This window comes from Mus caroli, chromosome 4, assembly GCF_900094665.2.
Source record: "Mus caroli chromosome 4, CAROLI_EIJ_v1.1, whole genome shotgun sequence".
In the NCBI taxonomy this organism is placed as follows: domain Eukaryota; kingdom Metazoa; phylum Chordata; class Mammalia; order Rodentia; family Muridae; genus Mus; species Mus caroli.
Window position 1 is genome coordinate 140059303 of NC_034573.1, and position 11557 is coordinate 140070859.

Below are 11557 nucleotides of genomic sequence, written 5' to 3' on the forward strand. Positions count from 1 at the left end.
TCCCCTCCCCTCCCCTTCCCTTCCCTTCCCTTCCCTTCCCTTCCCTTCCTTCCCTAGAAATCTCTGGGTCATTATACTCCCACAGCTGCCTAGTGATGACATCACCTGTCCCCAGGCCGGGTCCTCAACTGTGCTGTGGGTGCAGAAAGGGACCTGCTAGGCAACGGCGTCTTCACAGTCAATCTTGTTCTTTGATGTTTACCCAGAATCCTTCTCGTGGACAATGTGGACCTTACACCTGTGTACTGGTGACTGTGGGCTGATTTGTGACTCTGCCTAAGAGAGGCCTTGGCCCTTCCTTCAGTCTCAAAGGGGTCATGTTCCACACCACCAGCCACAGTGGAAACAACGGGACAGACAGGATTCCTGGACCCCTGTCTTGTTCCCTTAGGAACTGTGATTGGCTGAGGAGGCAGACACAAGAAAGGTTCCTGGGACTCACTGGCCAGGAAACTGAGCCTAACTGGTCAGACCTCAGCACAGGTTTGTACGTGCATACAGGTGTGTGTGTGTGCGCGCGCGCGCGCGTGTGTGTGAAATGCTGTTCTCTTTAAGGAAAAATTTTCATTATTTCTAATATTATCTGCCTTATCTATGTATTGGGCTCTCCACAGTGGCTCCCTAAATACTGTTGTGATTGCTCCTGTCAGACACCAGGAGGTGCCATCGAGCTGAACTTTTCTTTACCTGGGGGAAGGAAGGGGGAGATTACTACGTGAGTTTGAACCTCATAGCCAGAGGAGAGGCAGTTGTTACTTATGCATGCTTGTGGGCCACCTTGTCCCTCCTCAGGGTCTGAAACCTGCCTCAGTCTGTGACAGAGATGGATGGTTCTGATGGAGGCTGAGGGTATAAGGAACTCAGCAATCAAATGTGTGCTTAGCAAACATGATGTGTTTGGGATTCTATACATAATGCACGCCCACGCAACACACACACACACACACACACACACACACACACACATGAACAAAGCCAAAATAAACAAAATAAAAACGTCGTGTCCAGCAGCTTTTAGCAAGACCAGGCCTGCACTGTGGGGCCTGGCCGTCTCACCCGATGTGTCCCTGTTTAGGGGTCCCCAGCACGCAGAGTTCTGCACCAATCCTCTTTTCCATTCTGAGCTGAGCCTTCCAGCAGAGAGGAGGGGACGCTGGAAGAGGGTGACCTATGCTCTGCTGACAGTTTGGGGTGTTGAGATCAGCTATCCTGAGGTCAGGCCTCGTGGGGCCTTTGGCTGTGGCTGTTAGTGGCTTCTAATGTGCCACCCTGTCCCATATGGGAGGTTCTTTGCGTTGATTCGATCATGGGAGGTGGGTGGGTTCCTAATGCGGCCCTCCGTGGTGCTATTGCCGTACCTGAGGGCAGCTTATTGTAGTTTATTAGAGACTCACTAGGTACGGGACTCCACCTCTATCAGTATCGACTTGCCGTGTTCTTTACCCTGATATTTTGTCTGAGTCTTTTGCATTCCTAGTCCCGGCACCCGGGAGGTTGAAGCACGCCCTCTTCTGGCCTCAGCGGGCACTGCACAGCTGTGGTGCCCAAACATAAACACCCACACACATGAATTAAAAATAAATAAATCTTCAGGAAAAAAAAATAATGTGTTGAAAAAAACAGAAACTCCTGATCAAGGCTCAGGAGTAGCTGCAATGACCGTGCGATGAGCGTGCCAAGGCTCTGGGTTCCAGCCCCAGTAACAGAACATCAACAGTAATTGGTTTCTTTGACTGGATGTGACGGTTAATATCACTGTAGTTGTTAGTCACGCTTTTTTGGAAGTCAACACACCTGCAAAGAGGGAACTTCATTTAAGAAATCTCTCGGGGCTGGTGAGATGGCTCAGTGGGTAAGAGCACCTGACTGCTCTTCCAAAGGTCCAGAGTTCAAATCCCAGCAACCACATGGTGGCTCACAACCATCCGTAAAGAGATCTGGCGCCCTCTTCTGGAGTGTCTGAAGACAGCTACAGTGTACTTACATATAATAAATAAATAAATCTTTAAAAAAAAAAAAAAAAAAAAATTTAAAAAAAAAAAAAAAAAAAAAAAAAAAAAAGAAATCTCTCAAGCCGGCCGTGGTGGCGCACACCTTTAGTCCCAGCACTGGGGAGGCAGAGGCAGGAGGATTTCTGAGTTCGAAGCCAGCCTGGTCTACAAAGTGAGTTCCAGGACAGCCAGGGCTACACAGAGAAACCCTGTCTCGAAAAAACAAAAAAGAAAAGAAAAGAAAAGAAAAGAAAAGAAAAGAAAAGAAAAGAAAAGAAAACCGGGCGTGGTAGCGCACGCCTTTAATACCAGCATTCGGGAGGCAGAGGCAGGCGGATTTCTGAGTTCGAGGCCAGCCTGGTCTACAAAGTGAGTTCCAGGATAGCCATGCTACACAGAGAAACCCTGTCTCAAAAAACCAAAAAATAAGAAAAAAGAAAAAAAGAAAAGAAAAGAAGAGAAATCTCTCCCCACCCCCTCGTCTATGGGGATGTCTGTGGGGCATGTTCTTGACTGGTAACTGATAAAGGAGGGTCTTGTCCACCGTGGGCGGTGTCACCCTGTACAGTGCCACCCTGGGCAGGTGGCCCTGGCTTGTATAAAGAGCAGAAAGCGAGCCAGAAAGTGTGTTCCTTTGTGCTTCCCGATTCGGACTCGGTTCCTACCGTGGATCCACTCACCGGATTGTAACTGCTAAGCGCCTTCCTTCCGCAGCTGGTTTTGGTCCCATCGTTAACCCAGCCACAGAAAGCTGAGAAGGTCAGTTAGTGTTTGTAAGGGCAGAGGCAGAAGCACAGCTCCCCGCTGTAGCACGCAGCACCCAGAGGAGCTCCCCTGGCCTTTCTGCGACCTCAGCTCAGATGACTCCGGCCCAACTGGTATCCGTGAATTCAACACAGAAAAGAAATTTAGGTCTAATAGACTTCGACCTTTTTTTTTTTTTTTTTTTTTTTTTTTCTGGAGACAGGGGTTCTCTGTATAGCCCTGACTGTCCTGGAACTCACTCTGTAGACCAGGCTAGCCCTGAACTCAAAAATCCACCTGACTCTGCCTCCCAAGTGTTGGGATTAAAGGCGTGCACCACCACGCCCAGCTGGATTTTGGCCTTAATTATGACATTTTAATATAAGTTTAGATGTGAGGGTTGGACTTTTAACCCAGTCATTGTTACTTTAACATAAAATATCTACATACGAGAAGAATATTAAGTGGGTTGTTTTTAATTTTGTTTATTTACTCTGTGTGTGTGAATGAAGTTATAGGAGTATAACAGCTCAAGTATAGTTATAGGAGCTAGTTCTTTCTTTCCAGCTTACAGCAGAGGAAACCGGGCTTGCTGGCAATACCTTTATGAATTAAGCCATCCTGCAAGCCAAATGTTGTTGACTGTGCTGGAATCCCAGCTTCTCAGCTGGCAAGAGACTTCAACCAGACCCCAGCTCAGGGGATTTTTCTTTCCATGTCCTCACAATTCTCCCATCTATCCTGCCTCAGTTAATATTGATTGAAAACTTATCAGGAGCTAGAATCACCCAGGAGACACCTTTCTGGACATACCTGGGAGAAATTCTAATTTGGGTTAACACCACCAGCAGGGCGGTGGTGACACACGCCTGTAATCCCAGCACTCGGGAGGCAGAGACAAGCAGATTTCTTAATTCTGAGGCCAGCCTGGTCTACAAAGTGAGTTCCAGGACAGCCAGGACTATACAGAGAAACCCTGTCTTGAAAAAAAAAAACAAACAAAAACAAACAAACAAACATGAGGGAAGACTCATGATGAATGTGGGTCACACTATTCCATGAGCTGAGGGCTGGAGAGATGACTCAGCGGTTAAGAGCACCGACTGATCTTCCAGAGGTCCTGAGTTCAATTCCCAGCAACCACATGGTGGCTCATAACCACCTGAATGGGATCTGATGCCCTCTTCTGGTGGGTCTGAAGAGAGCAACAGTGTACTCATATACATACAAGAAATAAATAAAATAAAATAAATAAAAACCCTGACTGCACACCAACGTATCATCATCCCTTCAGTCTCTCTGTGTGTCTCTGTGCCTCCCTCCCCCACTCCTGACAATGCGATGTGAACAGCTACCTCTCAATCCTGCTGCGTGCCTCCCTGCCACGATGGACAGAGGCATTCAAACAGTGGGTCAAAACCAAGCCTGCCTTCCTTAAGTTGTTTTGTCAGGTATTTTGTCCTGGAACAAGAAAGGTAACTGTACACGTTCTATGGACTGACTTACCTCGACGTCTGCACCCCAGAACATTTGGTGTGTACCTTCACCCACCCCCTCCTCCTTCCAGCTGAGCTGGAACTTCAGTAAATCTGTGTAGGATGTCCCCCCCCCCCCAAACACACATGCATGGAGCCTCATGAAAGTGCAGGAGGGGCTACCTGGGTCTCAGAAGTCCTGTGTGCACAGACCAGACACTCCTCACGGGGGCCACTAGAGGGCAGCACCTTCTCCGCAAAGGCAGCCGGCTCTGCTGCCCCTCGCCTCCAACCCCAGGCAGCACCTTCCTTGCTTGCTTGGTTTCTTGTTTTTCACAAATGGTCTTTCAGAGCATTCTGGCACTAGTGACCGAATACCCACAGGCTGTGCCCTGGAAGAGGCCTCGCTGTTTCTGAAGGACGGCCAGTTTCTCTAGGGTTCTAATGCCCATCTTGAGCTTCCTGTAGCCAGCTCTGAACACTGAAACCCCAGGGCTTGCCCTGGAGCCTCCTGGATCCTGTCCCTGCTCTGTCCTGGAGGAGTCCTGTCCCCGCTCCGTCTTGGAGGAGTCCACCAGATGACTTCTTTCCCTCTGACTGAGGCTGGTTTTCTGGCATTAAAGAACATGACTCCCAGGTGACCCGGCGAAAACACTTGTCAGAAAACAAGGTTGACCTCAGAAATTTGGCTTAAAGAGTGTTACCTCAAATTATCACCAGAAAATTTTCTCCCCCCACGTCCCCACCCCCAGGCTGGTGTTTGGGTTGTTTTGAAACAATTTCTACTCTGTTTGTAGTAGAGAGAGCTGGAATCAGAAATTAACAGTAACTACACAATTATGGCCACAGTCAGTTTGCCTAGAAATAACAAAAGCGTTATAGATGATTTTGCTGAGTCATCTCCCCAGCCTCATTTTTAAAAATTTGACATGTTGTGTGTGTGTGTGTGTGTGTGCCACACAGTGTGGGTCTCAGACCACGGAACACATGTGTGGAGTTCAGAGGACAACTTTCGTGGAGTCAGGAGTCAGGATCTTGCCTCCTACCATGTGGGTCCTGGGGACTGAATTTAGGGGATCAGGTTTAGCCAAAAGTGCCCTCGCCACGGAGCCTTCTCACCAGCCTGGAAATTTTAAATATTGAAAAATTCTATCTGTTTTTATTTGAGTTTATTACTTGCCTCCTTATTATTATAGACTCAGTGCTACTTGTATGGGGGACGTTATTACCCAACCCAAGCACGAGGAAAGCTATGTGATTTAAAGTATTGCATGGAGCAGTCTAGATCTCTTTATGTGTATACACACACACACACACACACACACACACACACAATTTCAGGCCTGTCCTCATTTCCAAAGAAAACAGATCATGTCCAACTTTTGGCTACTTCAAACCCAAGCAAGCCTTATTGGCTGAAATCTACTGACAAAATTCTTAAGGATGGAGAGATGGCTCAGCACATATCCGCTCTTGCCACCAAGTGTGGTACCTGAGTTCTACTCCTGAGCTGATTCCAGAGGTTGTCCACTGAGCTCGACATGTGTTTCACAGCATGTATGCCTTGTAGGCAGAGTGGCAGATACCTAAATCCCAACACTCAAGAAGCAGAGGCAGGCAGATCTCTGTAAGTTCAGGGCCAGCCTGGTATATTTAGTGAATTCCAGGCCAACTAGAGTTTATTATGAGACGCTGTCTTCAAGTTTAAAAAAGTAATAAAGATTTAACATAAAATGCTTTTAAAACTTCTAAATGTAGAACTCTTTGCTCTCAAGTATGTTGTTCCTGGAGTGGGTGGCAGGAACTATTCTGTTTATTTCACTGTCCTGAATGAACCTCGGTAGCTTCAGGAACCGCCCAGGCTCAGCTCTTCCGGCAGCCGGTGTGTGGGAGGTCCTGGGCTAATGGAAGCCAGACCTTTGGTTGGCAGGCCAGGGCAGTGTCGTCTGGGCCCTTCACATTCTTCCTTACCTTACTTCTCCCTGCTTCTGCCTCTGAAGAGGACACTGTCCACCACAGTGGTGCTGGAGTGGGCCACGCTCACATCTGGGGATGTCCCAGATGTCTGTTGGATGTCCTGATCGTCTTTATTCTGCCGTGGCAGGAAAAGCACCGTAGGAAAGAATATTCTTCAGGCTGGGGCAATGGCTCAGTGGGTAAACGTACCACTCAAGAATACAAGGCTGACATGCTGAGTTCAGACCTCCAGACCCCACATAAAGCCCGGCACAGTGGATGTGTCTCTAAGCTCAGAGCTCTGCTGGTGAGGTGGGAGGCAGAAAGGTGCAGAAGCTCACAGGCCAGCTAGCAATGACAAACAGAGAGAACCTGTCTCAAACGAGGTGGAGGGCAAACTCAACACCTGAGATTCTCTGACCTCTGCACGTGCTATGGTGCATGCCCTCGTGTGCTTGCAAACAAACACACATGTGCATTCACACATCCACACTCACACATCCACACTCACACACTTTCACACACTCTCATACACACACTCATACACTCACACACTCACCACGAATATACTCTCATACACACACTCATATACACTCACATACTAACACGCTCTCATATACACTCACACACACTAACACACTCACATACACTCACACACTCTCATACAGTCACACTCACACACTAACACACTCTCACACACTCACACACACACTCACACATATTCCAAGGCCCTGAGATTGGAACACCATGGCCCAGAGTTCAGTAAGCAAAATGGACTCAGTAAAGGTTGACTAAAAATAACCAGAGGCCAAATGATACAGCCCGCAATTGAGGCTTTGGAATTAATTCCATGTAATGGAAAACCACTGGAGGGATTTCAGTAAGAAAATGACATGATTAAGTTTGTATTTCAAGGGAATAAATAGCAATAAAGAGTAATGAATACCCTTCAAGGCACTGCCCTCAGCCGTTCTCAGCAATAGCTCATTACAATCACAGAATCCTGCGTTTTCTCCGACCGCCCCTCCTGTTAATGGACATAACTACTGTTCTGCCTCGGGTATTTCTTTATTATCTTGTTATGTATTTTGCCTCCTTAAAATTGTGTATAGAGCATGTCATATTGTCAAATTTTTAGGAATAATACTATTGCTGTTTTTCTTGCTGCCCATGTTTGTGGTTCAATGTCGTTTGTGAGTTTTTAACCCTGTTGATGTGTCTGGTCGCTGTGATTATCTGTAAGCTATCATTATTTTATATCAATCTCTTGACACTCATTAGGTTTCCCCACTAATATTCAATTAGAAGAATTATGAGGGCAGGAGAGCTGGCTCAGCTGGTAAAAAGCTTGAAGAGTTAACTTCAAGCCCTAGCACCCACATAAAAAGCCAGGTATGGGGGCACACTTGGAATCCCAGTACTGGAAAGGCAGGAATAGGTGGGTCCTTGGCACTCTCTGGCTGGCCAGCACAACCTAACCATCAAGTCTCAGATCAGTGAGAAACCTTGTGTCAAAAACCAAGGAAACAGCTGGGCGTGGTGGCACATGCCTTTAATCCCAGCACTTGGGAGGCAGAGGCAGGCAGATTTCTGAGTTCCAGGCCAGCCTGGTCTACAAACTGAGTTCTAGGACAGCCAGGGCTACACAGGGAAACCCTGTCTCAAAACAAACAAACAAACAAACAAAAAACAAACAAAACAAAACAAGGAAACAGACTGGGTAAAGCTCACTCTTGCAGAGGGACCTGGGTTTGAGGTTCCCAGCGCCAATGTGTCAATCACAAAGGGCTATAATTCAAGTTGCAGATCTGATGCCCTCTTTCAAGAACGTCTTAGTTAGGGTTTTCATTGCTGTGGACAGACACCATGACCAAGAACTCTTCTTATAAAAACAGCATTTAATCGGGGTTGGCTTACATGTTCAGAGGTTTAGTTCATTATCATCAAGGTGGGAACGTGGCTGCACCCAGGCAGGCATGGTGCAGGAGAAGCTGAGAGTTCTACATCTTCATCTGAAAGCTGCAAGCAGAATACTGATTTCCAGGCACCTAGGATGAGGGTCTTAAAGCCCACACCCATAGTGACACACCGACTCCAACAAAGCCACACCTACTTCAACAGGGTCACACCTTCTAATAGAGCCACCCCATGGGCTGAGCATATACAAACCATCACGAAGGCTTCTACTGTCATGTAGTGCACACACAGACACATGCACAAAAGATGAAATAAAATATGGACAGTTCCTAAGAAAGGACGCCCTAGGACCTAGGTTAACTGCTGGTCTCCACATGCACGTGTACACACATGATCCTGCACACACACATGCACCTCATGTACGTACACACACACACTCACACATGGTAGAGGACTGCATTGTGGGGCTGGGGAGATTGTTAGAGTGTTACACAGTAGTGAGGCCCTAAAGGTGGATCTCCATCACCCATATAAAAGATGGGTGTAGAGGCAATGCACACCTGTGAACACATCTGTGCATGTGCACATCTGTGTGTGTGCACATCTGTGCATTGCACATCTGTATGTGTGCACATCTATTTGTGTGCCTATATCTGTGTGTGCACATCTGTGCATTGCACATCTGTGTGTGCACATCTATTTGTGTGCATATGTCTGTGTGTACACATCTGTGTGTGTGCACATTTGTGCATTGCACATCTGTGTGTATGCACATCTGTGCGCACATCTCTTCACTGGAGGGAGGGAGAGGAGACAGGTGAATCCCCAGAACTCATTGGCCAGTCAGTACAGCCAACTGGTTCCATGAGAACTCCAGTTACAATGAGAAACACGGTCTCAAAAGACAAGGTAGAGAATGACCCATCAAGATGCCAGTGCCAACCTCTACTCTCCAATAACAGATGCACATGCACGCACACGTGCTTGTGCACACACATACACACTCACACACAGAAATGCTACTATGAACATTGTTCATTCATGGACATTTCTCTGAAAAAAATACTTAAGAGGGGCTGGTGAGATGGCTCAGTGGGTAAGAGCACCCGACTGCTCTTCCAAAGGTCCAGAGTTCAAATCCCAGCAACCACATGGTGGCTCACAACCATCNGNAACGAGATCTGGCGCCCTCTTCTGGAGTGTCTGAAGACAGCTACAGTGTACTTACATATAATAAATAGATAAATCTTTAAAAAAAAAAAAAAGAGTAGAATACTTTCTGCGTCTAACAACATGTAGGTGACCTACTCACCAAGGCGTTACGCATAGCCCTACCTGCTTTGGGCAGAGCTGGCTCCACCGTCTCAGAAACTGTGGTAACATCAGGCCTCCCTAGATCTGTCCGGAAGTGTGAGACGCTCTCTCCTTTACTTTTCCATGCCTGAATTCCATTCCACGGAGAAGCGAAGCGGAGTCCTTTTGTTTGTTTATGAGTGGCTTTTTTGCTTACATGTCTTTACGTGCGCTGTGTGCTTGCAATGACAACAGCGGCCAGAAGAGGGAGCTAGGTCCCCTGAAGGTGAAGCCAAGATGCTGTAAGCTGCCATGTGGATGCTGGGAACTGAACACTGAGCCTCTGGAAGAGTGGCCAGTGCCCCTAACGGCTGAGCCATCTCTCTACCCTCAAGGTAGAGCATTCTCAGATCTGCTAATCACCCCTACTTCTGTAAACTGTCAATTTGTTCTTTTTCATGATTTCCTCCTGGGGTTTCTTAATTTTTAGGAAAATTAAAATTGTAAAATTCTTAATTTTACAACGTACTTCTCTGATTAACGTGTTTGTACCTGTGTGTGCTCACAGGCACGTGAATGTAGAGTCAGAGGTCTGTGCTGGACGCTTGCCTCAAGCACTCTCCACTTTCTGAGACTGGACTGCTGCTGGCCACTGAGTCCCATGGAGCCTCCTGTCCCTGCTCCCCCAGAACTATAATTACAGACTGTACCTCTGTGCCTGGCTTTTCCTTTTTATGTGGCTCTTGGGGATGGAGAGCCCCTCGCGCTGTGTGGCCAGCACCATCTTCCCAGGCCTCTTATTAAAACAGGTGACCTGAAACACCAGGGCCAACAGCAAATTGGGAGGAAAGGGTTTGTTTCACTCACGGTTCTGTGTACAACAGCTCTTGTCATAAGTGGTGAGAGCAGGAACTCCAGCCTGGCGGGAGCTGATGCCTAGGCCACGGAGGGCTGCTGTTTGCAGGCTTCTCCCCAGGGCTTGCTCAGCCTGCTTTCTTATAGACCCAGGAATATCAGCCTAGGAGTGGCCCCGCCCAACAATGGGCTGGACCCTCCTCTGCCAATCACCAATTAAGAAAATGTCCTACAGGCTTGACTATAGCTGCTCTTACAGCATTTTCTCAATCGAGGCTCCCTCCTCTTCCTCCATGACTCGAGCTTGAGTCAAGTTGACTTACAACTTAACACTGGCAAGCACGCACAGCAAGGTTTAGCTGGCTCAAACTAGCTTGGAACTCAGTATATAGCCAAGGACGGCTTCGAACATCTGGTTCTCTTGCCTTCTCTGGGCAATCACCAGTATTCACCAGTGAACACTGGAGGCATCGTCATGCACTGCGTTGCATAGATTTATACATATATACATAGATGTATATATGTGTGTATATATATATATATTTTGTTTTGTTTTGTTTTGTTTTTCGAGACAGGGTTTCTCTGTGTAGCCCTGGCTGTCCTGGAACTCACTTTGTAGACCAGGCTAGTCTCGAACTCAGAAATCCACCTGCCTCTGCCTCCCAAGTGCTGGGATTAAAGGCGTGTGCCACCACCGCCCGGCAATTTTTATAATTTTTAAAGATTAATTTATTTGTTGTTTGTTTATTAAGTATATGAGCACACTGTATCTGAATTCAGACACACCAGAAGAGAGGATCAGGTCCCATTACAGATGGTTGTAAGTCACCGTGTGGTTGCTGGGAATTGAACTCAGGACCTCTAGAAGAGCAGTCAGCGCTCTTAACTGCTGAGCCATCTCTCCAGCCCCCAAGATTTTTATTCTTATCAGTTCTGGGGATTGATCTCAGATCCATGAACATGTTAAGTGTTCTGTTATGGAGCTGTGCTCCAATCATTGGCATCTTATTTTGAAACAGGTCTCTGTGTAGCCCAGGATGTTCTCTTACTCAAGACCTACCCTGCTTCTGCCTTCTGAACACTGAGATGTAGGTGTGCACCACCACAGCTGACCTGTGGAGCACAGGTGTGCACCACCACAGCTGACCTGTGGAGCACAGGTGTGCACCACCACAGCTGACCTGTGGGGCACAGGTGTGCACCACCACAGCTGACCTGTGGGGCACAGGTGTGCACCACCACAGCTGACTGTTGGAGCACAGGTGTGCACCACCACAGCTGACCTGTGGAGCACAGGTATGCACCACCACAGCTGACTGTTGGAGC